The following is a 25,013-nucleotide window of genomic DNA, read 5'->3' as shown; positions in this document are numbered from 1 at the left end:
TTTAAATTCTTATTTTTCAAAGAAACGTAATGTTATATAATCAGCAAAGTTATCTTTAATAACTCCTAATTTATTTCCACTACAATTTCAACCGCCTCCCTGGTCGAGGGGTTAGAGTCGATGACTTCTAATCCAGTTACCTCTCTGGCGTGGGTTCGATCCTCGGGAGATGCTTTGGTAGTTTAGCACGGAGGAAGGTAGTCTAGTACTGGTGTAACTCTCCAGGAACGATGGTTAGGAAACTACCCGCCTATATGACTGAAATACTGTTGGAAAAAGGCGTAAAATGAAACAAACAAACAAACAAAAATCCACTACAATCCCTCTTATGACGTAGAATTTCTTCTTAATATATTCAAATAGTTAACATATATAGCAACATGTAATAGAAAAGAACATTTGTTAACAGCACAAGATTGTTATAATTAGATTGCTATATTTTATTAAGCTCATGTATAAATACATGTATAGAACCGTTTCGCAGGACCAATCTTTTGTTACCATTTACATTTACATTCACCATTTACTTTTTGTCTAACAACTAAGAATATTTCGGAAACACTTTTAAAGAATTCCAACAGTCTTTTATTGCAAGCGATTTTAACTGAACAGTTGTACAATAAATTCTTCAGTATATATAGACAATGTTCCCGCAAAAGAGATGTAAAAATCATGCTTTTAGCATGAACAATAATTCTTAAATAATGAAAGGAGCATAATGTTACATATTTTAAAACAAGTTTTATAACAAGAATATTGACATTTAAGGAGTAAACTATATTAAGGTACATATATTTCAGGAGTTTTAGCATCACATTGCATACCGTGATCTTTCACGACATTACCAAACACGTGACTCACAGTAAAATACATAATATAAGTCAAAAACCATTTTATTTGTTATACCATTTCTTAAAATTAAATGTGAATAAATGATAGAGATTCAAATAATTCCAAAAAAAAACAAAGTTTGCTATCTCAAAAACTGTCGAAACTACATTTGTTTATTAACGTTATTCTAAAAATATAGAAACATATATCAAATCTCTCACGTTTTTTTGACGCTGTTGTTGTTTTTTAGTTGTTATCTTTCTTTGTTTTGGTGAGGGTCAATGTGTGTAGTTGTTTTTATTTTCTGCAAAACTGTTCCCGCAAATTTTTTTTTTCTGTGCGTGTGCTTTCTACAAAATATTAGCCTTTCTCTTAACTTACTTGTTTTTCCAATCACTGCATGAATCGGATTTGGAAAGAAACTATGGTATTGATAATATTGCTTATTTGGAGACAACAAATCTTTGCTAAGTATGTCAATATATTTGCTTTATGTCGCATGCCTTCATTACTTTGCTTTGTTTAGGACGTACAAACTTTTGCCTCGGTGACACAATATAGTTGGTAAATTGTATAACGTTTACTGAAAACATTTTTAGCTAGACAAAAAAAACAACAAAAAAAACAACAGCAACATCGCTCATTTAAAAACCAGAAGATGAAACATATGCAGACATGAATAAGTAATTTTATTTCACTCAACAAAACATCTATTTATGCAAGTGCATATTTACAATGGAAATACAAATATTATATTACAGTATTTTCAATACATCATATGTGTCTACAAATCTGTATCACCTGAATAACATTAGATTACTTAAAAGTATTGGCAGTTGTTATATTAACATAGAACAAATATTATTAAAGTAACTATAGGTAATCGATTCGAACAAAACTTTAACACTTCATTTCATATGAAATGGTTCGTTTGTACATCATGCGTGAAGATCTAGCGATTTTTTGACCTCAAAATTCTATAGTTTCATAAATAATTTAATGTACATGTATCTTTAACAATTTCCAGACAAATATTATATTAATATATGGACGTGGTGTTCAGTTGATTATGTCCATCGTCATTATATATACAAGCATTGAAGTATTGAAAATCTACATAAATATTACATATAACTAGAATCAGTAAATTAATTAACATTCGTGTATCATATAAACATACTGATAATGAAAATGAATTCAATTTCAAGGTAATCATTTTAAAAATATATGATAAGTTAAATATCTTCTTTTTTAATTAAAGGGAAATCCTGAAATCGTGTACATATTTGATTACAGACAGAATTCAAATGCATTTTGTAAGATAATCAAATTAATTGTGAGAATGAAGTAATTCAACCGAAAGGTATTAAAGGCAAAACAAACAGTCTGTTCAAATTATGTTTAAAATTGATTTATTTCCTTCGAGACTTGCTGATATCAACCTTCAACGAATTCTCTCAGATTCAAAATATATAAATGGAAATAACTGTAATTATACATCTTAAGAATATTGGTAAAAAGATTTTTTTAAAGAAAATGATGTTATGTGAACAATTAGTACGATATATATTAGTACATTGTTAGAATAACATTACAATTTAACACTTCTACAATTTTCTGAAAACAGTTTCATTTTCTATTTTCAGTTGGTAACTGTAAAATACACTAATAATCTCATATGGTTACGTGATATCAAGTGAAGCAAGATCAGACGAAGTGATTGTTTATACATTATAATAAAGTTAGATCAAATAGAGTCGTTCTAGTAAATAAGATATCGTTTAACAAATGGTTTCGTTTTAAAATGTGGTATCGTTTTAACATTTTTAACAATAAAATTTAATATGCTTGAAAATTTTACAACTGTTCAACTCTGTCAGGGCATCGAAATTTAGTCAAATATAAATATAAGATGTTTTTCTCTCTGAATTTTCGGCACTACAAAATTAAGCTAATGGTCTATATGAATTACTGATTATAATAAATACAACACAATTTCTATAAAACTCTATACACACATATATTCTAACTCATTTGTACATGATAATTGATTACAAAAAGGGCGACCTTTCATATTTACAAAACTGTCTCACTTCACAGTATTGAACACTTTCTTGAATTATCCCAGGGGTTCTTCTTCTTGTCAGGAGGCACTATTAGACCATCTTCGTTTATATTTTGGTCAATGAAGCAAATCATGCTGTAATAAGAAGGTAAAAAATATACAAGCTCAGCATAAATATTACTCATAAAAAATGTTATGCCAGGCTAGTACTTTTCTAAATCAATTATGCAAATGAATATGACAAAGAAAGAGAAAAGATTAGCCATACAAGATTAGATAAATGTACTGACACACATAAACCAATATAGCCATATACGACTGGAAGTTAGATAAATCAGCCATACAAGTCAAAGTATATAATTATCCATTTTTATTTAAGACACTGTTCCAATGTTTGCAAAACTTATGTACATATTTTATGAGACGAAAACTTTATCATGAAGTGAGATGATATAGTCTAAATTAATACATTATTTTCAGGAACGTGTAATACTTTCTTCTATTTTACAATGTTTAAATGCACCACAATATTTCAAATGTACACCGTATATAATTATTAAAGATAAAAGAAATGAATAATGTTTTCTACGTCTTTGAGACAATATCTGCATTTAATTTAACTGTTTCAGAAGAAAACGTTTGAGTGTTCTTGTTCTTCAGTATATTAATAAAGCATAATGAAAACGTTTGTAATTGTTCGTTTCAGGATTAATGTGGTTCCACTTGTTTTCAACGACCGACTTGATTTAATGGTCATCTGTTTAAATATCACCATCATATAATTAACTATACATTAAGATATCGAGGATGTTGAATGAGTGTAAGTTCAATACTGCATTTATTGAACGAGTTGAATAAAAATTATACTAGTCGAGCCGCTGACGAGCATAATATTATTTTATTCAACCAGTTCAATAAATTCAGCAACGAACTTACACGAAATTAATATTCTATTTATCACACACCAAAAATAAAGACTGTTTAAAGTGAAAAAGAGTTATTTTTCATTGACGCCTACAGTATAACATTAAGCGCGCCTTTACACTATTTTGTATAATGCAAACAACGGCATACAGATCAAGTTTAATGAATAAAAAAGTTATCAACAATTTTGAAACTGGTTCGTCATTTCAGTCAACTCCTTTTTATATTATTGTTACTTTTATCGTCCATGCATAAACTTTTAATAAATATTTCAGGAAATACTTAGATTCAATTTACGATTGTTATGTCTGCACGTACTACTTGTTTACATATTCTGATGAATTTTGATATCATTCATGTTGGCGTCAGCTGTAACGTAATTTAATTGTTAATGTACCCAATAGGATAAGAAAATGGATTAACTTTGAATTACAAATATAGTGAACAACCGCCACTTCGTCGTGATATTCTATGCTCAACAGAAGCGACACTTTCTTCTTGGTTATTGATCGGCAAAATTGTGACAAAGTCATCATTAACTATGTTTACTTGTCAAGTTTCAGAAACTGAATTGAAATCTCTGACATTTTGCAAACAAATACGCTAAATAATGTATGTTTCGTTTTTGAAAATTGATATCATGTCCGTCGAAACTCTACCTGTAACATAATGAATGTTCTATTTATTGGTCCAACAAAAACTAGAATACTATTACTCATAATATTAAAGAAAGCACGTGGTTTTATACTCGAGGATGTAGATAAGATACTTTATGTGCATAACAATAAGCTGAATGACATGAAAAGGATAGATAAGTATAATTGTTTGTCACATTGGATCATTTGCATAAATGACTTGGATAAGTGGACTTTGACTTTATTATATAATAATTTCAAGTGAAAACGTTTTTATACTCATGTAATTTTGAACTTAAAACGGTTGTTCTGGTCAGTGGGTCAGTGACTGTTCTTAAATTTTGCACACAAGACTTTGGTCAATTAGTCAAGACCTTTATTATATGGTAAAAAATCTAGACAAAAGTACAAGTCCCGAAACATCAGTGGAATTCCTTCGGCAATAAGGATTTTAGTATTACTATTTTCACTTGGAATCATAACTTTAATCTCTACAATAAAACATGATCACTTCTTGTATAAAATCGTTCAGGTGAGTTTTGATGAAAGTATCAACCTTATTTAAAATATCATAGACATCCCCCACTGTGTGCCTTTTAGCTGGAGATGTTTCGAGTCACTTCAGTAAACATAGCTATCTTTTTTTATCTTTCCATTCATTTTAATATCGATTAAACATAGACCGAATATTTCTGGATTCAGTTGTTGAAACTAATGTTTTTGTAATTACGCCTGAATTTTTGCTATTCCCACATCGGTCATTATAACCGCACATTAATACTAGATTGGAATCAACTATATTGAACCCATAAAATGTTTGTGAAAGGAATAATCAAGAAAAGGGAAATGTCAAATTCCGATCAGGAAGTAATGAAACAAAATTTCTGCCATGGGAATTAGGCGATGATTAGTTTATAATTTCTGGAATTTTCCAACACCATTCGTTTTAACTTGGAAGCGTCATAAGGATTCGGTAACGTACATATAATGATTTGTCTGCGTTTAAAGCTGCTTTGCAGAAATGATGCGTCTCGATCTAACGAAAAGGCAATTCAATTATATTATTTTTTCTAACACTAGTTCGAGGCTTCTTTTGGAGCAATTTTTTTACGCCTGCAGCCTTAAAATACAAGTCAGTATATGTATTATAATGAAGTTAGCTTACAAGTTGTTTAATTTGTTAAATACGAAAGTAAATTTTGTATTTGTTTTTAGTTATAATGATTGAGTAATCATATAATGACTATGAAATTATATAAGAATCAGTTTAGGTAGTTTCCAATATTGAAATTATTTCAAAGATGCACTGGAATTATATTTCAATAATCACTACGGACCTTTTTGATGCTCCAATAAATCGTGTAGACTTTATGCTACATCTGTCTTTAATTATTCAGGAAAATTGTAACCTTGCGTTTATATTCTTACTTTGATGATTTTAAATTGCAATTCATAAACATTGTCCTTCTTTTTGTCAATCTTTTAATATATAAACCTTAACCATAAATAAGGAAACTAGTACAACGGTAATATCATAGAAACGAACACGGCATTATATTCGTGATTTCTATCTATAATCAAGAAAATGTTGTTTTGCTATGTTTCGAATAAATTTATGTGTTCTGCGGTGCTGCTGATATCGATTTGATAATGGCTTACTGTAGGAAATCTCTGATAAATAAGTCGGATTCTAATTTTACACTTACTCTTTCACTGCGTCAGAGACAAACATTCGCTGTAAGTCCTTATGGATCCGTAACATCTCCACTTGTCGCTTTAAGTCTTCCTTCTCCATCCCTAACACTCCTCTGAAAACAAAATACCGCCAATGTATTAGATAATTAATGAGATATATTTTTAGATAATGGCGATAATTTAATGAGATTTGTTACAAAATCAATAGCTTCCGGTAAGATATAAGATATCGTTCATCATTCCTTGTTGATTTGCTTCTAAAGTACGGACTGAAACTATGCAATTTGAGACGAACTAATAAAACAGCTGGTTTGGTTTTCAAGAATGCACCTGCAACACCGTTAACGTTGTACAACTCCCATGCGAATTTAAACATTCAAAAGTTTAGAATGATGTCAATGATATAGAATTAAGAATTTGCAAAATGTTGTCATTATTTTTGTATTTGAATAATGCAAATATACTAGGGCAATAAAGATAAAAGTATAATATAAACTTAGAATATATCATTCACAACTTAGGCAAAATAACTATAAGACAGGAGATATCACGTAGAGCGAAATACAAACTATAATTTAACATAATTATTTGAAATAATGTACAGCAAAAGGTATGTTATGATACAAAATGTACAATATTTTACTGCTTACTTAAGACAAAAAATTTATATCATTTCGTTTGCAATAGTCAAACTAATCATTACCTTGAAATCGTAGCCAGTCTTTCAAGAAAACGATTTGAACGAGATTGAAATCAATCGAGATGATCTGAAAATACAAACAATTTACTTTAACTTTAATATAATAAAAGAAAGGCATGCAAAGCTGGCCAGCATTGTAGTCAAACATGCATGTTTTAAACTTTAGTTAGCGGTGTTCATATTTTAAAGGTTAAAATAATGATCATGTCTGTATGTCATTGAAGATCAAACATGCATAATTGTAGAAATTTGTTTCATGTCTTGTTTGTCAGAATTGTTTGACAAATGAAAGCTTAAACATTCTTTAAATTAGTCTGCTAAATGATACTATTGACTACTTATTAATTAAATCGGTCATCCTTTTCAGTATGATTTTGAAAAATGTTGTTTGTTGCAATGTTTTTGCATATGCCAAGATAATTTTGAGAGCCCGTAACTTTTTGAAAATTACGAACCAAAATCCTCAAATAACTAATTTTATCATAGCATTGTAGATATTTTTAAATGATAGATTATCTTATACTAACATATTTTAATACCCTGTTTACTGATTACTATTTTTTCTTCTCACAACTTCGGTAGAATGACAAGTTCTATGAGTCTGCTTCATATCAAATTGTAATGCAAAAACTATAATTATAATTGTATCTAAGAAATTCAATCAAATCTAAGCAAACAAAGAATCTATAACTTCTCCGCAACTGACAACCCTTTTAAACGATGAAGCAAACATGAATAAACGAATTATCTGTTATATTCTAATGCAAAGAGATAACCCGTTCTCCTCTAATCCATCTAAGTGAAGGAAACCCGTAAACTTATTATTGATTTCCTTAAAGTCAATTATACAAAATAGCTCAGGATTTTCTCTTGCATACTTTCTGTTGGGTATTTCTCAGAGAAACTTAGACGATTATCACCGAATGTTACGCTCAAACAGTTTTTCTACAGATAAAAGCAATATAAAGTCTAGACATTTCAAAACCTTAATTAGTAGCCTCTATACTTTCATTATACTCTAAATGCTAGTTCTTTGTAAAACTGAGCACTGATTATAGGTAGGTCGTATGATATATATGCATATCTTAATATTATTCGTCTACATGCAAAATTTGTTAACAAAATTTAAATAACTATGCATATCGTATCATGTACTGCTGAATAAATAAGAAAACTTTCAATAGTTGTGGTTTCTTGTCTATTGCAAATATCATCAATATAAAACATGTACATATTCCGTTTCCCTTTATTTAAATTTGATTCATATCAATGACTTCAAATTTTATTTGTCGGCGGTGTTAAAATGCAAATTACATGAAATGTTCCAAAATGTAGTTTTTATGTGTAGATTTTTAATATGTTACAAATTTTTAACAACGGGTAAAAATAATCGAAACAGGTATACGAAGGTAAAAAGGACACAAAGCATTGATAGAACCTTTACACTTCTTAAAATCACTTGCTACATTATTTTCACAACATTCACACACACGTATTCAATTGGGGTTCTTGTGTACTAGCCATTTACAAAACAGAAACGTTAACCTTTGTTTTTTTGTTTGTTTTTTTGCTTTTTATCTTTTTATTGTTGTTTGTTTGTTTGTCTGTTATATGTTCTCTGACAATAAGTTGAATTTTTAGCATAGCTGACAAAACTTACATCATTTAATTGGCAATTACCTATTAGAATGCGTATAAGTAGAAATAAATGTTACTATGCTAAAACTTAGAAACATTGCTAGCTTTACTGCGAATGTGTTGACAATTTCCAGACCAAATTGAGATTACGCATTCGATTCGTTCCTCTATTGCTTTACTGTTTGATTAAATTTAGAAATTAGACTGTACTTTTTATAATTACGTGTTACATTTGTATTGATTTACAATTTATTGTTATTGCTTTACTTATCTAAACATTAAAGACATACTGTTTTGTGTGTGTTTTTTTCTAGAAATAAATAAGGTTAATAAATTTAGAAAATAAACATCATGTTGTCGAGTTATCGACAATCTTACCTATCAGTATCAAATAAAAATCTTTTCATTTACAGTTTGTTGAAATTAATTGTACAATTAAGTACACTAGTTTTATTTTCACATTTCCTATCCAAACGTTTATTCCTTTTATTTCTTTATTCCGTATATCACTGTATTGCTAAATTCCAGAGAGAAACGCCATTACATTTCTGGCAATTTTCATACAAAATATCTGCCAACTAATCCAATAACTCTCCTTTCTTTTTTCTTCTTCTCAATAAAGACGTTTCATAAGAAAGCCTAACCATATACGTTAGCAATTCCGACCATGCGCACTCAAAAGCCGCAATATCGGCTAATGTCAATTTCAGTTTCCACAGTGTCCTTGTGATGGCATTGCTTGAATGAGATAAGCGGAATAAGAAGAACATACCAATACGATTTTCCTTCCCTATAATAGATACGCACTGGCTATTATTTCTTGTAAGGTCAATAAAGGAATTACACTAGTAGCAGGAGATAGGAAATTCAATGTCGCTGGCAAATGAAATTGATACAGAATACTCTTAAAAATCAATCTAAAGTTAGCCTAATAATGACCACGGTTTCTCAGTAAGATGATTGCTAATATCAGGCGACGTGACACAAGCAACTAAATGTATTTGAAACGATTTCTAAGTCGTGTTAATTTTGTCCCTGACTTCTTTTGTACTACGCAGTTAAATGTTATAGAGGTTTTTTTAACCGAATATTTCAGACCTTCAGAAATATTTTTTTTGAATGTGAAATTAACTGCAAACGTCTGAACCAACGTAATACAATGAAGCCTTAAAAAGAAAAAAGGATTTGATAAAATGAGCGCTAATATTACATGTACTTTATATTTATTTTGAATGTAATTTAATAATGATGCAAACTTGTAGTACGTTGAAATGAATTTTACTTCGAAGATTTTAAGAAAATATTTAAAAGTTCTAAACAAAAAAACTCTTACTGCAAATTCTATAATATAATATAAGTATAGTATAAATAATGTAATAAGAAAATCTTAAAAGAACGCCAATAACCGCAAAATTGAAATTGTTTCAGTCTCGGTTTGATTACATCTATCCATGGACAGAAGTGGAAAGTGCAAGCTACCGTCCAATTCCCAATCATTGGTTCAGCCAGTATTCAACATTTACACAATTTTATCCGAAGATGTGTTCATAAATCCATTTTTGTGAGTTTACTTTTAATAATGTGACATTTTTATGGATATATATACGTATATTGTTTTTCACACAAAAAAACACACAAACACTTTACATAAACATGCGTTACTTAAATGACATCATGTATTATGTATCAGTTGTATTGAATGTATGGAATATTAAATATTTGAAATACGATTTCTTTAATTACATGATGCCTAACCGACATTATTCACCACAAAGAAAATTTCTAGATTACCTACAATTATTTCTACGTTTTCTGCATATGTGATTGCGTCCACAAATTTTGGCGGTTTAAATATTTTAAAACTTTTGTCAATGCATACGTCTTGCGTGCCTGATCATGTATTTTTTAACACTTATTCTCTATAGAGAACAATAAATGTGAACACTATGTAAGATATTTAGAAGAGAAGAATACTAAATTAATGTATATCGAGCTGGGGAGCAGGTGTTGTAACTTGACCATATGAACATCTTTTTACTTAAAATAGTAAACGTATCATTTTACCATACATTTTTAAGGTATTCATTTTCATTCATTGCGTGGTAAGCTTTAACAGTAAGTTCACTATAAGGGGATTGTTAATGTTCTTATGTATCTCTCGCGTTCTGTCAAGTAAAAGATCGATGTTGTTTAGCTCTAAGGTTATTAAGGCGTCACAAAGCATTTCTTTCTCCGGCAATAATCAATTGATTCCGCTAGATGAATTTGTTTCTAGAATTCCGCTTAAACGTGCTTTATGCTTTGTTCGAAATTCCAAGTCATGGACCATATTTAATTTGTTTTTGAACTATACGGAAATTCGAAATGTTTGCTGTCTTTTAAATTTATGTCAAATGTTGGTTGTTTTTTATCATGTTTTGAATTTATTACAAATAATTTGTAGAAATTCCTAAAATATTTAGAGAACATTTAGGGCAAAATGCGATGTAAGTTTGCTTGCAGCGCTTCTTTTTTATTAATCTGATAATAAAAACAAAGTCTTCAGAATCATTTTAAAAAAATTAAACGGTAACGTTTACTGCAAAAATGATAAAATATAAAAGTATAACATAATAATGGATTGTTTAAGCAAAAGGAAAATCAAAACACAAGCATTTAGTCTAATGTCATATAAAAGTTACTATTTATATATCAGCCTTTATCTTTTTTCTTTCTTTTTTTTTTGTTTGTTTGATTGTTTGTTTGTTTGTTATAAAGTTACATATTTAAACGCATTCTTCTTTAGATGTAATAAGTGTTTTGTAAGCCTAAATTTGACGATCATGCAATAAGAATAAGTTCTTTAAAAAAAACATCTTCTAACAGAATAATTTTACTGATACTTAGACGCTAACTCAAAGACGTATCTTATTTTCTTTTTCAGACTTAATCGATTAATTGATTCATTGTTAAAGCGTTATTTTTCTCTCCCCAGTATTAGTACAAAATATGACGAGGAAACAAGGACATTCCCATGTTGTTGATGTACAACAGTACGCATAAAAGGCCTCACAAAATAGAACTAAACTCATTACTTAAGTCTTTAACGATGCCTTCATTCATTACAACACAGATTATTTGTAGAAAAGCCCGGTCATGGCCACACATTTAGTTCCCGATATTCTGAATTTCTTTGTCATTTTAACGAAATGCTTCACAAAAAATGAGTTGATTATTTGAATAAAAAATAGATTAAAGAATCTCTTTGTTAGCATTTGTCTTTAATATGTTTACTAATCCATCCAATTTTACTTCAAATGAAATGTTCTTTGAACAGAAAAACACACAAAGAATGTCAATTCTGATTACAAATCATATAAAAACATAAATTTAAACATCGATCAAATTGATATAATAATATTTACATTATTGTTAACTGAAGCACCGAGTTCTTAAAATTCTAAAACGATTTCAGTAAAGTCAATTCCATTCAATTCTGCTTAGTAGTCGATTATAAAAAGATAGGTAAGATCAAATAAATGTTTCAGATTCGGTTACTAATAAAACTGAAAATATACATACAGTAAATATATCTCAAACAATATTGATAGCAAAACACAAATTTTATGATTTCCAAAGTCAGCATTTTAATCTGTTACCTCTTTTATCTCAATATCGTTTTACGATTGATAAAGAATATCGAAAAGTGTAAACTGGAGAAACATCACAACTAACAACAACTACAAACATGGTTCAATGAAAACAAAAGCCGACGCCTTAAGACATAACTGCAATAAAGTGCATTAACCCTTGATTTTTATTCCCGGGAAATTTGTTATCTACAGAACAAAAATGAGATTGTGTTCTCTATTACAGCCTAACAACGCCATATCGTTTTATTGATCCATGATATTAGCTGTTTTGTGATAAACTAAGTAGCCAAATCCATTTCCTGTCATCTGTCTGAAATTATTCCGGCGATATTTAGCCCAGAGAATTGTTATACGTGATAAATCACTTGCAGGCTTCCACCGAATACTGTTGGTTTGAACTTTGAACAAAATTAAATTCTTTTAAGTACCGGTATTTCACTTGCTCTCTTTTCACATCAAGCAAATTTACAAATGAGTTAACTGAGTAACACGAGGTTTTGAATGAGGCAAATTGTAGGCTATTGTAGTAAATATTGGAATTTCAAGGAAAAAGTGGAAAGTAACTTTATTTTGGGATAACTGTTAGTAAAACGGTGTTGTGTTTTAATATTTTGAATTTTCATAAATTCATAAACAAGCTCAAAAATATACCAAACTTTTAATCCTGTATCATCCTCGTATTTAACCTGTGCTATTGATTCATGGCAAAAAGTCCGGTTGTATTGAAACCGATGGCATTTAGACAAATTTATCCTAGACGCCATAAATCACTCTAAAATGACCGCTCGATAAGTTCTGTGGAACAATGATTGCCATTGATGTGTTTGCATTTGTAATACATGAAACTTCTGCAATATACATGTATAATATGTCTGCTAGTATTAATAATAAAAACATATATATTAGCAATGAACAACATTGGAGAGAAACTTTTAAGGAATACAACATTAAATTATCTGACCCAGTAGTCACCGACATTGCACCATACATAGATATAAGAGAGGTGCCCGTGTAACATTGCACAAGGATACACCGCCAAAGAGTGGGAAAGTGGGGACAGTGGGAGAAACATATACCAATCAACGAATCATTGCTTCTCAGTTATAAATATAACAGTGTTTGATAAAATGTGAGTGTGTTAAGTAATAAATTTACATGCGCATACACATAAAATGGCAAAATTGAAATAATTACTGCAATATTATAATATAAAACAATGAAACCGGTGAATCTAGGCCGTACATATCATTTGTCATAATATATCATAAACAAAACAATTTTTGAAATATATATTCTAATCAAAGATAAACAAAGATTATATTAGAGAGAAATAATGATAATGAATCACTATCAGCCACGTTACTTAGCACAAACGAAATCAAACTTAGAAGTTAAAGGTATTTCACTGAGGTTTTATGACATGCCGGGACTGTAAATAATCTTTCAAGATTACATTCTATTTGAAAGCTAAGACCAATAACTTAAAAAAATATAAAAAAAACTGCAGATTTTACGTTCACGCCGTTTTTCATGAATAATTATTTAAATTGTGAAAAATGACCTGAAATAGAAAACATTTTTGCTTGTTATTGATTTTCTTTTGGACTTCAGTGGAGGTCCCTTAAAAATATGGCAATCTTACACCCGTTGTTTATTTATTGCATACGTACACATGAATGTTGATGACATTGATATTTTTTTTTAAAAATGAAACAAAAAGGCGAACAGAACACCGACATTAAGCGACGATTGTACTTCAAACCTCTCGTAGAAAATCTGTTTTAAATTCTAAACTTTAGCATAAACAATGTAACAGGGAATTTTTTGTATTTGCATGAATTTCAATATTGCTATTGTATATATATGAATTGCTATTATAATTAGTTTTGAATTAAGATCCATGTATCTTTTTACAGTACCGAATGTGAAATATACTAAACGTTTGGTGAAGCCATCTATTATTGAGTGTCTTTAGCTCATCAGAAAACGCAAATATTGATGAAAAATGTTATCTTAGCGTGATCAAGGTATATAGGTAAGATCAGAATAAAGACATAATTATTATAAGATAGGATTCTCTTGTTCTCTATATTGATTTTAGGTTAAGACAAATGATTTCTAAAGAAAAAAGTACAAAATAAATTTCACGATTTTCAACTTTTCGGGCATTGCTATTTTCCTAAAGATCATAACATTTACTTGTAAACTGTTTTCATCTCAACCTTTCAAATACATTATACAGTGTGCTTCAAGGCATATAACTGATACATAAATATAATACCATCATTACACGAGGATGTCCCCATTGCCCAACCACGTCCAAGGTTTAAAGAAGTAGTAACACAACTTTCAGTGTTTGAACGATAAATAAGCTCTAAGACGACCGATAAACTAGGTTCCACTATTTTTAAGTGTATCTTAGTGAAACCACATCGTCTTTATACTTTTTGTAAATAATACCAAATTATGCTTACTGTCAATTATATATCAAATGTTAATTTTTTGTGGTAGAAATATCAAATGTATATCATTTCTCTGAAAATACAGATCCCATGTCATTTTTAAGTAGACGGTAGGTAGAAATGAAGTGTCAAAAGATGATGTATGAGAAATTTGCCCCATTTATGATACTGACTATGTTTTGTAAGTAAAGATTCCGAGTATGGTGTATGAGCAGTTGGTCTTTTATTGTTTGATTGTTTTCTTACCACAAACCAATTCCTAATTCCTAGTTACCCCTGAAACAGAATCTTTTTTTAAAAAACTGACAAACAAATTAAAGCAAAATAATAACTATATATCAAATTCCTTTAAAAGAAAATTTGGTCTATAATGGAAGATCAGTATTACAATGAATAACTATGTTGATAGATACATGATCCGATATCACATATACGTATTTATATAGCAGATAGTTAAAATATATGGTCTAGTACAACATATTATTCTTCATCAAATAAATGTTTATTCGAAATCTCTAAGAATAGTATTGACATTTCTTCAAGCAACAATTTAATATAAGAATATCCAAATGAACATTTCTATTGTTTTTATCAATATTTGAAATACTAATGAAAAATGTTCCAGTTGTAGACCAATCCCCTTTGATAACTTTAATGTATCACTTATCATAAACTAAAGAAACGATCCATTGAACCAAGCCATTTATCCATTGATTTTATACTGCCCAACAAATGTCAATGTTATTTCTATTTTCTTCATGATGGCATCAGTATTAAAGTCAAGTGATATATCAAGGTTGTTTAAGACTTATAATGCTGATTACTTTTTAAGTTTGTAAAACAATATATTCTAGGAAAATACGCAATGTTCAAAGTTTAATTGCAAGAGCATTAGGTAAATTGGGATACGGGATCAAAGGCTAATTTTGTCTTAGAAGTATTTTTATTTCAATTTCTCAAAAGCTTTAAAATTGGTGTACTTTTATAGTATCCAAAAGGTTACTCATTGGCCAAATACATAGACCATCTTTTTCATCTGTTTCTATTTGGCAATAAGTACATTTATAGTGAATAAGTATTTTGTATGGACGTCAATTACTGTTTTGTTGACATTTTGCTTCTTTAATGACAAATTCTTTCACAGTTATCGCTTCTTCCTTCTACTATTCTTAAACACCATTATTTAAACATTATAGAACTCATGTTTGCCTTTTCTTTAGAAGAAAATACTTATTCACTTCTGAGGCATAATGTGCCTTTAAAATCAAGAATTATATAATCATTTTAATTAGATTTATCTAAAATGCTTTGTTTCACTAGAAAGACAGCCATATAATTTTTGCTTAAATGACTATAATACCATCATTTTATATCATGCAAATTTAATTAGAGTTTTGTATTTGCAGAAATCGTCTTAGATGTAATTATACATACTCTTTAACGAGGGAAAATGAGGAATTTTTTTTCCGATTTACTACAAAATCATTGATATTGGCGGTTTTCGTGGGTATGTAAAAGTATTTATTTAACATACAAAAGTATAATTTTGTCGGCTGCGGATGTAAAAATATAACATTATTTGCATTTCAAAGACAGACAATCCATGACCTTAAGAAGTCACAAAAATATGACAAAACCACGACACTTCATGTCCACGAAATCTCTTGGATGGACATAATTTCAGTATAAACAGTGTAATTTGTTAATCTAGTATATGTGAACCTTCCATTTCGAATGTGAATCCAATCTTCTGAATCTAAGGCTTCTGAGTTAAATTGATTTTGTCTTTGGAATTCAACAATAAAAACAATACAATAGAGTTATAGAGATTCGAATACACAGCGTTATTTAAATTTTACCGTCATTACAAATTAATTTATAGAAATTCCATTATTATTTAGAGCAAAATGTGATGCAAGTTTGCTTACGGCGCTTCTTTTATGTTTCTTCGTTTATTATCAATCATATAATTAAAACATTGTCTTCAGAATCATTTAAATCAAATTAAAACTGTATAATTTACTGCAAAAATGATAAAAATATAAATTAATCAAATAATAATGGATCGAAACAGAAGCAAACAGAAAAATCAAAACACAAACATTTAGTCTAATGTCATATAGAATTAAAATTACTGTTTATTTTTTAGCCTGCTTCGTTCTTGTTTGTTATAAAAGTTACAAATAATTTAAGAAGCTTATCCATATGACATTTAAAAAAACTTCATAGTCGTAACAAATGTTATTTAATCATATCTTTGACTATCATGCAATTAGAATGGGTTATTTATAAAAAAAACTCATCCTCCAAAAGAATAATGTTCCTGATACTTGTATAAATAGTATCTTGTTTTTTTAGAATTAATCGATTCATTGATTCGTGGTTGAAGAGTTATTTTTCTCTCCCCAGTATGTATTCAGAAACAAGGACATTTCCTCGTTGTTGATGTACAAAAGTACGCACAGGACGCCTCACAAAGCAGAACTAAACGCATTATTCAAGTCTTTAACGATGCCTCTATTCATAACAACACAGATAATTCGAAGAAAAGACCGGTCATGGCCACACATCAAATTTCCGATCATCTGAATTTCTTTGTCATTGTAACGAAATGCTTCACAAAAAATGAGTTGATTATTTGAATAAAAGATAGATTAAATATTCCCTTTGTTAGCATTTGTCTTCAATATGTTTACTAATCTAACTTACATAGAACAAACTGATATTATAATATTTACATTATTGGTAACTGAAGCACCGTGTTTTTAGAATCATTAAACGTTTTCAGTAAATTCAATTCGGTTCAATTCGGCTTAGAAGTCGATTATAAAAAGATACGTAAGATCATAATTATAAATGTTTCAGATAGATCAAATAAATGTTTCAGATTCGGTTACTAATAAAACTGAAAATATACGTACAGTAAATATATCTAAAACAATATTGATTGCAAAAACAAATTTTATGATTTCCAAGTTAGCCTTTTAACCCGCTACCTCCAATATCTCAATATCTTTGACAAATGATGATTAATAAATCGAAAGTGAAAATTAAATTCTTTTAAGTATTTCACTTGCTCTCTTTTAACATCAAGCAAATTTACAAATGATTTAACTAGAAGTAATAAGAGGTTTTGAAGGAGGCAATGAGCTTGACAATTTTGTATTGAAATTGATATTGGTAGTGAAAAACGGAATTTCAAGGAAACAGAGAAAAGTAACTTTATTTTGGGATAACGATTACATTTGTGTTAATACGGCATTGTACTTTATTTTCAATTATCATAAACATGCCTAAAACAATCCACATTATTTTTTAGATATCTAAAAAAAATCAACCCAGTACCATCCTCATATTTAAGCAGTGCTATTGATTCGTATGGTTCGGTTGCAATGAAACCAATGGCATTTAGACAAATTTATCCTAGACGCTATAAATCACTCCAAAATGACCGCTCGTTATGCTCTTTGGAAAATGATAGCCATTGATGTTTTGTATTTGCTAAACATGAAACTTTTGCAATATATAATATGTCTGCTAGTATTAAAAATAAAACATATATGAGCAAGGAACAACCTGGAAAAAAAACTTTCAAGTAATGCAACAATAAATAAAATATCTGGCCCAGTGGTCACCGGCATTGCACCATACATAGAGATAAGAGAGGTTCCCCGTGAGGCATTGTGCAAGGACGCACCAACAAAGAGTGAAAAAGTGAGTGCAAAAGAACGGGATATAGAGAGAGAAACGGACACCAATCAACGAATGATAGCTTCTCAGTTATAAATAAAACAGGGTTTGATAAAAAAATGACTGTGTAAAGGAATAAATATACATTTACATACTGATAACAATGGCAAAAATAAAATTGGTGGATCATGTACTGATATTTTGCTAAAACAAAAATTATCTAAAGTGAGTTTTCCATTAAAAAAAATGTGTTATCAATAATATTTGTGCTGTGAGGCTTGTGTGAAAAGTTTCCGTCAGATTCAATAAGTTAGAGATGTAATATTTTTATTCTTTAAGATCGTTCAGATGTGCGGTCTAGTCGTGTGTGTCGTTGTATTAATTCTCTCTTTCTATCTTCCTAATTAAGTGGTGTAATTGCATTTTTTCGTCTGCGTTATCATTTATACCCAAACTCTGTTACATATAATGTGTGAGGTACAAAAACGAAAGTCCACAAACATTTATAATATAAAAAATATATAATATATTGAATGGAGTTATGCAAAACGGCTAAAGTCAATATAATTAACTTAGGTTGATTGAACCTGATTAAAACAGTAACACTTGTGTAAACACTTCCAGCGACTTTTCTTAGCACAGACTTTAGCAAATTTAGATGTTAAAGGAACTCCACTAGTTTTTTACATGATGGAATTGTTAATAATATAAATGGAATTTATATTCCATCTGATGAAGGTTCAGACCAAAATTGCAGATCATTCACCCCTTCTGTTTTAACAAAATTAATTATTTAAATGGTTGAAAAATGACCTAAAATTCAAAAGCGTTGCAAGGATGATTAATCAAACTTGGCTACGAATAGCATAATAATACAATATTCATTTTTTTGTCTGAGGATATTTATTATTTAACTTTTGAAGATTTTGCTGTTTTAAGTGTCTCAGCTGAACAAATTTTTAATGTTTTCGACTTTTGGATCTCATTGGAAATTCTTTAATATATGGAAAACTAAAAACTTTTGTTTATTGTATTTCATATGTTCGTATGGAGGTCAATGACAAAACTATTTCGTTAACTTAACAATGTAAGAAAGAGTCAAACAGACCACAGCCGTAAAGAGACGTTTGTACTTCCAACCACACCTAGAAAAAATTGTTTTAAATTCTTAACCTCAGCGTTTTTAATTCGTTACTTCAGCATAGGATGTAGCAGATATTTTTTGTATTTGCATGAATTCCACGAGGATGTCCCTAATCCGCAACCACGTGCAACCTTTAAAAACGTAGTAATGCACCTTTCAGTGTATGAACGATAAATAACCTCTCGGACGACCGATAAACTAGGTCCAACTTGAAAAAAAAATTATCTGACAGTGTCATTAAATACAAGTGTATTAACACATAATTACAAGAATTTTAATCTGAAAAAAACCGGGATAAAATTGATAAAACGAATACATGACGTTATTTGTTATACGAAAATAGTTCTAATCTGGATGATAAAGTATGATATTTTTAACCGCAGAATAAGATTACAAGATAGTCTTGAACAAAATGTTATTCTTCATCATATAAATATTTATTCCAAATAACTTAGAAGGTAAATGACATTTCATCAAACAACAATTGATAAGAATATCAAAATGAAACATTTCTTTTGTTTTTATTTATATTTTAAATACTAATGGAAAATGTTCCATTTGTAGACCAATCCCCTTTAATTACTTTATTGTATCAAATACACTTATTATAAACGTGAGAGACGGTCCATTTAACAATGCCAACTATCTTATGATTTTATACTGTTCAAAAATGTTACTGTTATTTCCTTTTTCTTCATGATGGCATCAGTGTTAATGTCAAGTGATATAAAGTTAATTAAGACAAATAATGCTTATTATTAGTTTTAAAAACAATTTATGCTAGGAAAATACCCAATGCTCAAAGTTTTAATTGCAAAAGCATTAGGTAAACTGGGATATGAGATTAAAGACCCATTTTGCCATAGCAATACTTTTGTTTCTATTTCTCAAAAGCGTTTAAATTGTGGTGTACTTTTATAGTATCCAAAAGGTTACTCATTGGCCATTTACATGGACTATCTTTTTCATGTGTTGCTATTTGGCAATTAGTACATTTATAGTGAATAAATATTTTGTATCAACGTCAAAAACTACTTTGTTTACATTTTGCTTCTTTAATTACAAATTGTTCACATTTATCGCTGTTTCTTTCTAACATTCTCTCAAACCATTATTTAAACATTATATAATTCACATTTGCCATTTCTTAAGAAGTAAATATTAATTTATTTCTGAGGTATAATGTGCCTTTAATATCAAGAGTAATATGCCTTTAATATCAAGAGTAATGTAATCATTTAGATTTAATGTAAAATGTTTTGTTTTACTAGAAAGGCAACCAAATACCTTTCGCCTTAATGTCAAATATACAATACAAATGTCAAGGAGAGTTTAGATATTGCAAAATCGAAATTATCCTAGATGTAACATTTTATGTACCAGTACGTAATACAAATATATATATACTATTAAGCGTGAAAAAATAAAATAAAATGTTAGCCTTTCCGATTTGCATAGCATTTAATTTTGAACAAAACTATATAAACAATCATAGAAAGAAAGATCTTACGGTTTCACCCATGGAAGGGATCTCCACACTGGTTGAATTACAATTGAATGCATTTATTATAATAAATAATGTTTAGCCAAGGGTAAACATAAAGACATATTACGTTTTATATGTTTTATCTCTTTACAGTACAAACATTATGATATACGTTGTATATTCGTATAGTCACAATTTACAGATTAGATGGTGCCATTCCTATTTATAAATCATCACAGATGCACATTATGTATCTGTGTGACAATTGTCTGTATACCAATTATCGGAACAATTAGTTTTTTACTGCCATTCAGGTTAAAACTATTTGCCAAGATTAATGCTCTTAAGATGCAATCCATGTGTGAAAACAAGGTGATTTCCTCTACAGCTGCTTTCTAATTTTTTATTGTAGTTATTTTGCATTTGAAAAGACACCCTAGGAAAGTCGGTCACAGACAGATTTGAATATTCCTATTGTTAAATGATAATTCCTTCAAGATAGACAGAATATTCGTAGCATTGTACGACATTTATGCAAATGTGCCGTCCGTTTCATGAGTCACGCAAGGTGCAAATCTAGGACATTTTGTCTGATGTTGTATCACATTTATTTGACAAAAACAAAAACATACACAGTAGCAAAACTGTATTAAAAACTTCTAATGTCTAAATGCAATTATATAGTGCAATTCAATAGGTCTGTGAATCAAATGAATGCACAATGGTTTTAGACCCTAAAAAACTCATGACATGCTTCATTTTTCCTCAGCTGACAAAAAAATAGAATCCAGTTAATAAAACTATGTGGACTACGATTAAAGGGTGAGCTGATAATAATCTTTTGATTTCTCTTCGAAAGAAATCACTCGTAAAGGACTATGACATGTTTGGAAATTCTCGTTAGCATATGCAGAAATGTGTCTTTGACGTGAAAGAAGTGGATTAAATTGATGTTGATTTATCTTTACTAGCAAAATAATCATCATTGAAAGAAAATGAATAGTTCAATTAAACCAAATCTTTTCTGACGTAAATGGCGATATTCTTTGACACAGTTATCACAGAACAGTATTGTATCCTAAACGCGTAAACATCAAAGAAATAATTCATTTCGTAGAGGCTTTAATTGTATAATGGGATAAAGTTATCTCCAATGCGTTTATCTCATTTACAAAAATGTCTTGTAATAAATTGATAAACAGATACAAGTAATACCAGCAATAGTGTTGGTCACAACTGGCTACTTCTACTTTTTTCACTAGAATTCAACAATGAAAACGAAATAATACAGTCATAAAGATTTCCTTAAAGAGAGGTATCAAATTTTATAGAGTACGTATTTGCACTAGCTTGACAGAATACCTCTTTTTTAGTGCTTAATGTTATTTTCTTTCTCAATGAACTCTTTCAAATAACTTCTTTGCAGGAATTATATAATGTTATTTTATACAATATTCTGTTTTACTTTTTCACACTGTTTTCTTCTTTTAAAGTTTAGTTTATTTTCATATTTGATTATATGAATGTCAACGCGAAAAATATCTTGGCTACACTCAATGAAATCATGAATTTGTCAACAATGTTCATTAAGCCTCCTAGTGACAATAGGACAATAGCAGACCAAAATCGTCAGGCACTGTTTCCTTTTTTTGAAATGGTGCCATAAAAAGGAGGGTGATTTTGTACAGATTGAAAAACGGACAACTCCATTTAAGATTTTTGGTATGGAAAGGGTAAATCAGAATATAGAACTGAACAGAAAGTATCACTGAAGATATTTCGAATTAAAAAGATTTTTCCCTCTTCAATTGATCGATATCAGATATCTGATTTCGTTTTATTTCATTTTTATTTAACCTTTTCTTAATACATTTCAGATAAAAAACAATGAGCAATATTATCTTTTTCTCTAAAAATGTCACGTTCTTGGCATTATTTTACTCCAGATCATTATTAGATTTCAGGTTGATTTACATCATTAAATTGCTACTATTCATGTGAAAATCAATATATCTGTGAATTATTTCTTCATTTGTTTCATTGAATAAATGTCTAACATTATTTTGATATACTACATCGATATCATTTTGATACTTGTGTTATTAATTTAGAACATCTCCAAGAAATATTCCGGTATGTGTCGAAGTTTTAATTCTGTAGATTTCACACGATTGCCACGAAGAAGTTTGCTCTATTTAATTAAAAAAAAACAGTCTCATGCAAGTTTTTCCTAAAAGGTTAAAACTGTTATTTTGACTTAAGGACTCCGACTTAGACCTTTCGTGTCATCATGTGACTCCGTCAATATGATTGTAAACGTGCCAACGATGTTTGCGAAACGGTGTTACAAATCACCATTGCAATATCAATTTATTAATTGAATAATTGTCCGTATATTTTAATTACAAACAGAAAAAAAATAAAATAACTTATAGCAACTCGTAGCTAATTCCAACTTATTTCAATCATTATTTATTATAATTATAGTATTTTTTTCATCTGTGATATTCTTATATGTAACATTACTTTTCTCGTATTTAGATGTTCCATGATTTAATTTTACATGCTTATGGCAATATACATTTTGTTTGTGCCTCAATAATATTTTGAACTGAATTGAATATTAAAGCTAGTCAAAAAAAAAAAACAATGATCCGGACATTTTACTTTTGAGGAAAGTTGTCTGGCTTTCTTTTTATTCTTAAACAAAAGAGAAGAAATGCAGATTTTCCTTTAAAATTTATTAAGACTGAATATGATTGAAACTGTTGTTATAAATCCATCTCAGTGAATAATAGGGAAGCAAAAAGATAATTCACAGGCAAATTCTTTTTTCAATAGGTAAACAAATCATACATGAAACACATAAATCATATATGATTTAAGAGCACAAGTTTATACATATTTTGTAATTTAAAGCTGAAGTAACCTTTGGAACAAACTACCAGGAGCTTTATATGAAATTATTCAAGATATTTGGAAAATTCGGTCATGCATTCTTACATAATTTTCATGTTATTGTATTAACTGCATGCAGGAATGGTCTATCATAACAAGTTTGTAGTTAATTACTAAATCAATTGTGCATTCAATTTGTATGATTGCTTACATTGACTATTCTGTTCAGTATTGTACGCAACAACACATAATAAACTAACAAAATATTACATTTTCAGGCTTCATCAATATATTTAATTATTTTGCAACATTCAACATATGTGCACAACGTATGCTGAGTACCAAAGTGTAACATGTGGCTATTTTAATTTTGTATTCAGTATGAATTTATATGAAATTGGCATTTAGACCATACAATACAACAGTTCCATTCACATCCTATGAAATGGTAAGAATGCAATTTTGAGCGTTTATACAATTAAGAATCTAAATATAAAGTGACAAACATGAACTTAAAACAAAACGAGGTATTTCTTGCCAAACTAATGAGTGATCTGGTTTTGAAAATGACCTACAAGAGAAAAAAACTAACTGATCATTTTCTTTCTTTGCCTAAGCATTTAATTATGAACAAAACTATGAAAACAATCATAGAAAAAAAATCTTACGGTTTCACCCATGGAAGGAATCTTCACACTGGTTGAATTACAATTGAATGCATTTATTATAATACATGATGTTTTGCCAAGGAATAACATAAAGACATAATACATTTTATATGTTTTATCTCTTTACAGTACAAACATTATGATATACGTTGTATATTCGTACATTCACAATTAACGGATTAGATGGTGCGTTCCTATTTATAGTTCACAGATGCACATTCTGTGTAACAATTGTCTGTTTACCAGTTAACGGAACAAATAACTTTTAACTGCTATTCAGGTTAAAACTATTTGCCAAGATTTATACTCTTAAGATGAAATCCATGTGTGAAAACAAGCTGATTTTCCCTACAGCTGCTTTTTCATTGTAGTTATTTTGCTTTTAAAAAGACACCCTAGGAAAGTCGGTCACAAAGAGATTTGAATATTCCTATTGTAAAATGATAATTCCTTCAAGATAGACAGAATAATCGTAGCCTTGTACCACATTTATGCAAATGTGCCGTCCGTTTTATGTCACGCAAAGTGCAAATCTAGGCCACTTT

General features: G+C 29.3%; 1 long non-coding RNA gene across 1 annotated transcript; it reads right to left on the bottom strand.

Annotated features, from left to right (window-relative positions):
• Window positions 1-2,103: 2,103 nt before the first annotated feature.
• On the bottom strand, window positions 2,104-9,266 carry LOC132753698 (uncharacterized). The gene is made up of 4 exons (XR_009628996.1): window positions 8,867-9,266; window positions 6,854-6,917; window positions 6,162-6,263; window positions 2,104-3,031 (listed from the first exon to the last, which is right to left on the bottom strand). It is a non-coding gene; the product is annotated as an uncharacterized LOC132753698 (long non-coding RNA).
• Between the last annotated feature and the right edge of the window lie 15,747 nt (window positions 9,267-25,013).

This window comes from Ruditapes philippinarum, unplaced genomic scaffold (genome assembly GCF_026571515.1).
Source record: "Ruditapes philippinarum isolate M1 unplaced genomic scaffold, ASM2657151v2 ctg9155_1_1_1_1, whole genome shotgun sequence".
Taxonomy (NCBI): domain Eukaryota; kingdom Metazoa; phylum Mollusca; class Bivalvia; order Venerida; family Veneridae; genus Ruditapes; species Ruditapes philippinarum.
The sequence above is the reverse complement of the archived record's forward strand: the minus strand, read 5'-3'. Positions and strand labels throughout refer to the sequence as shown.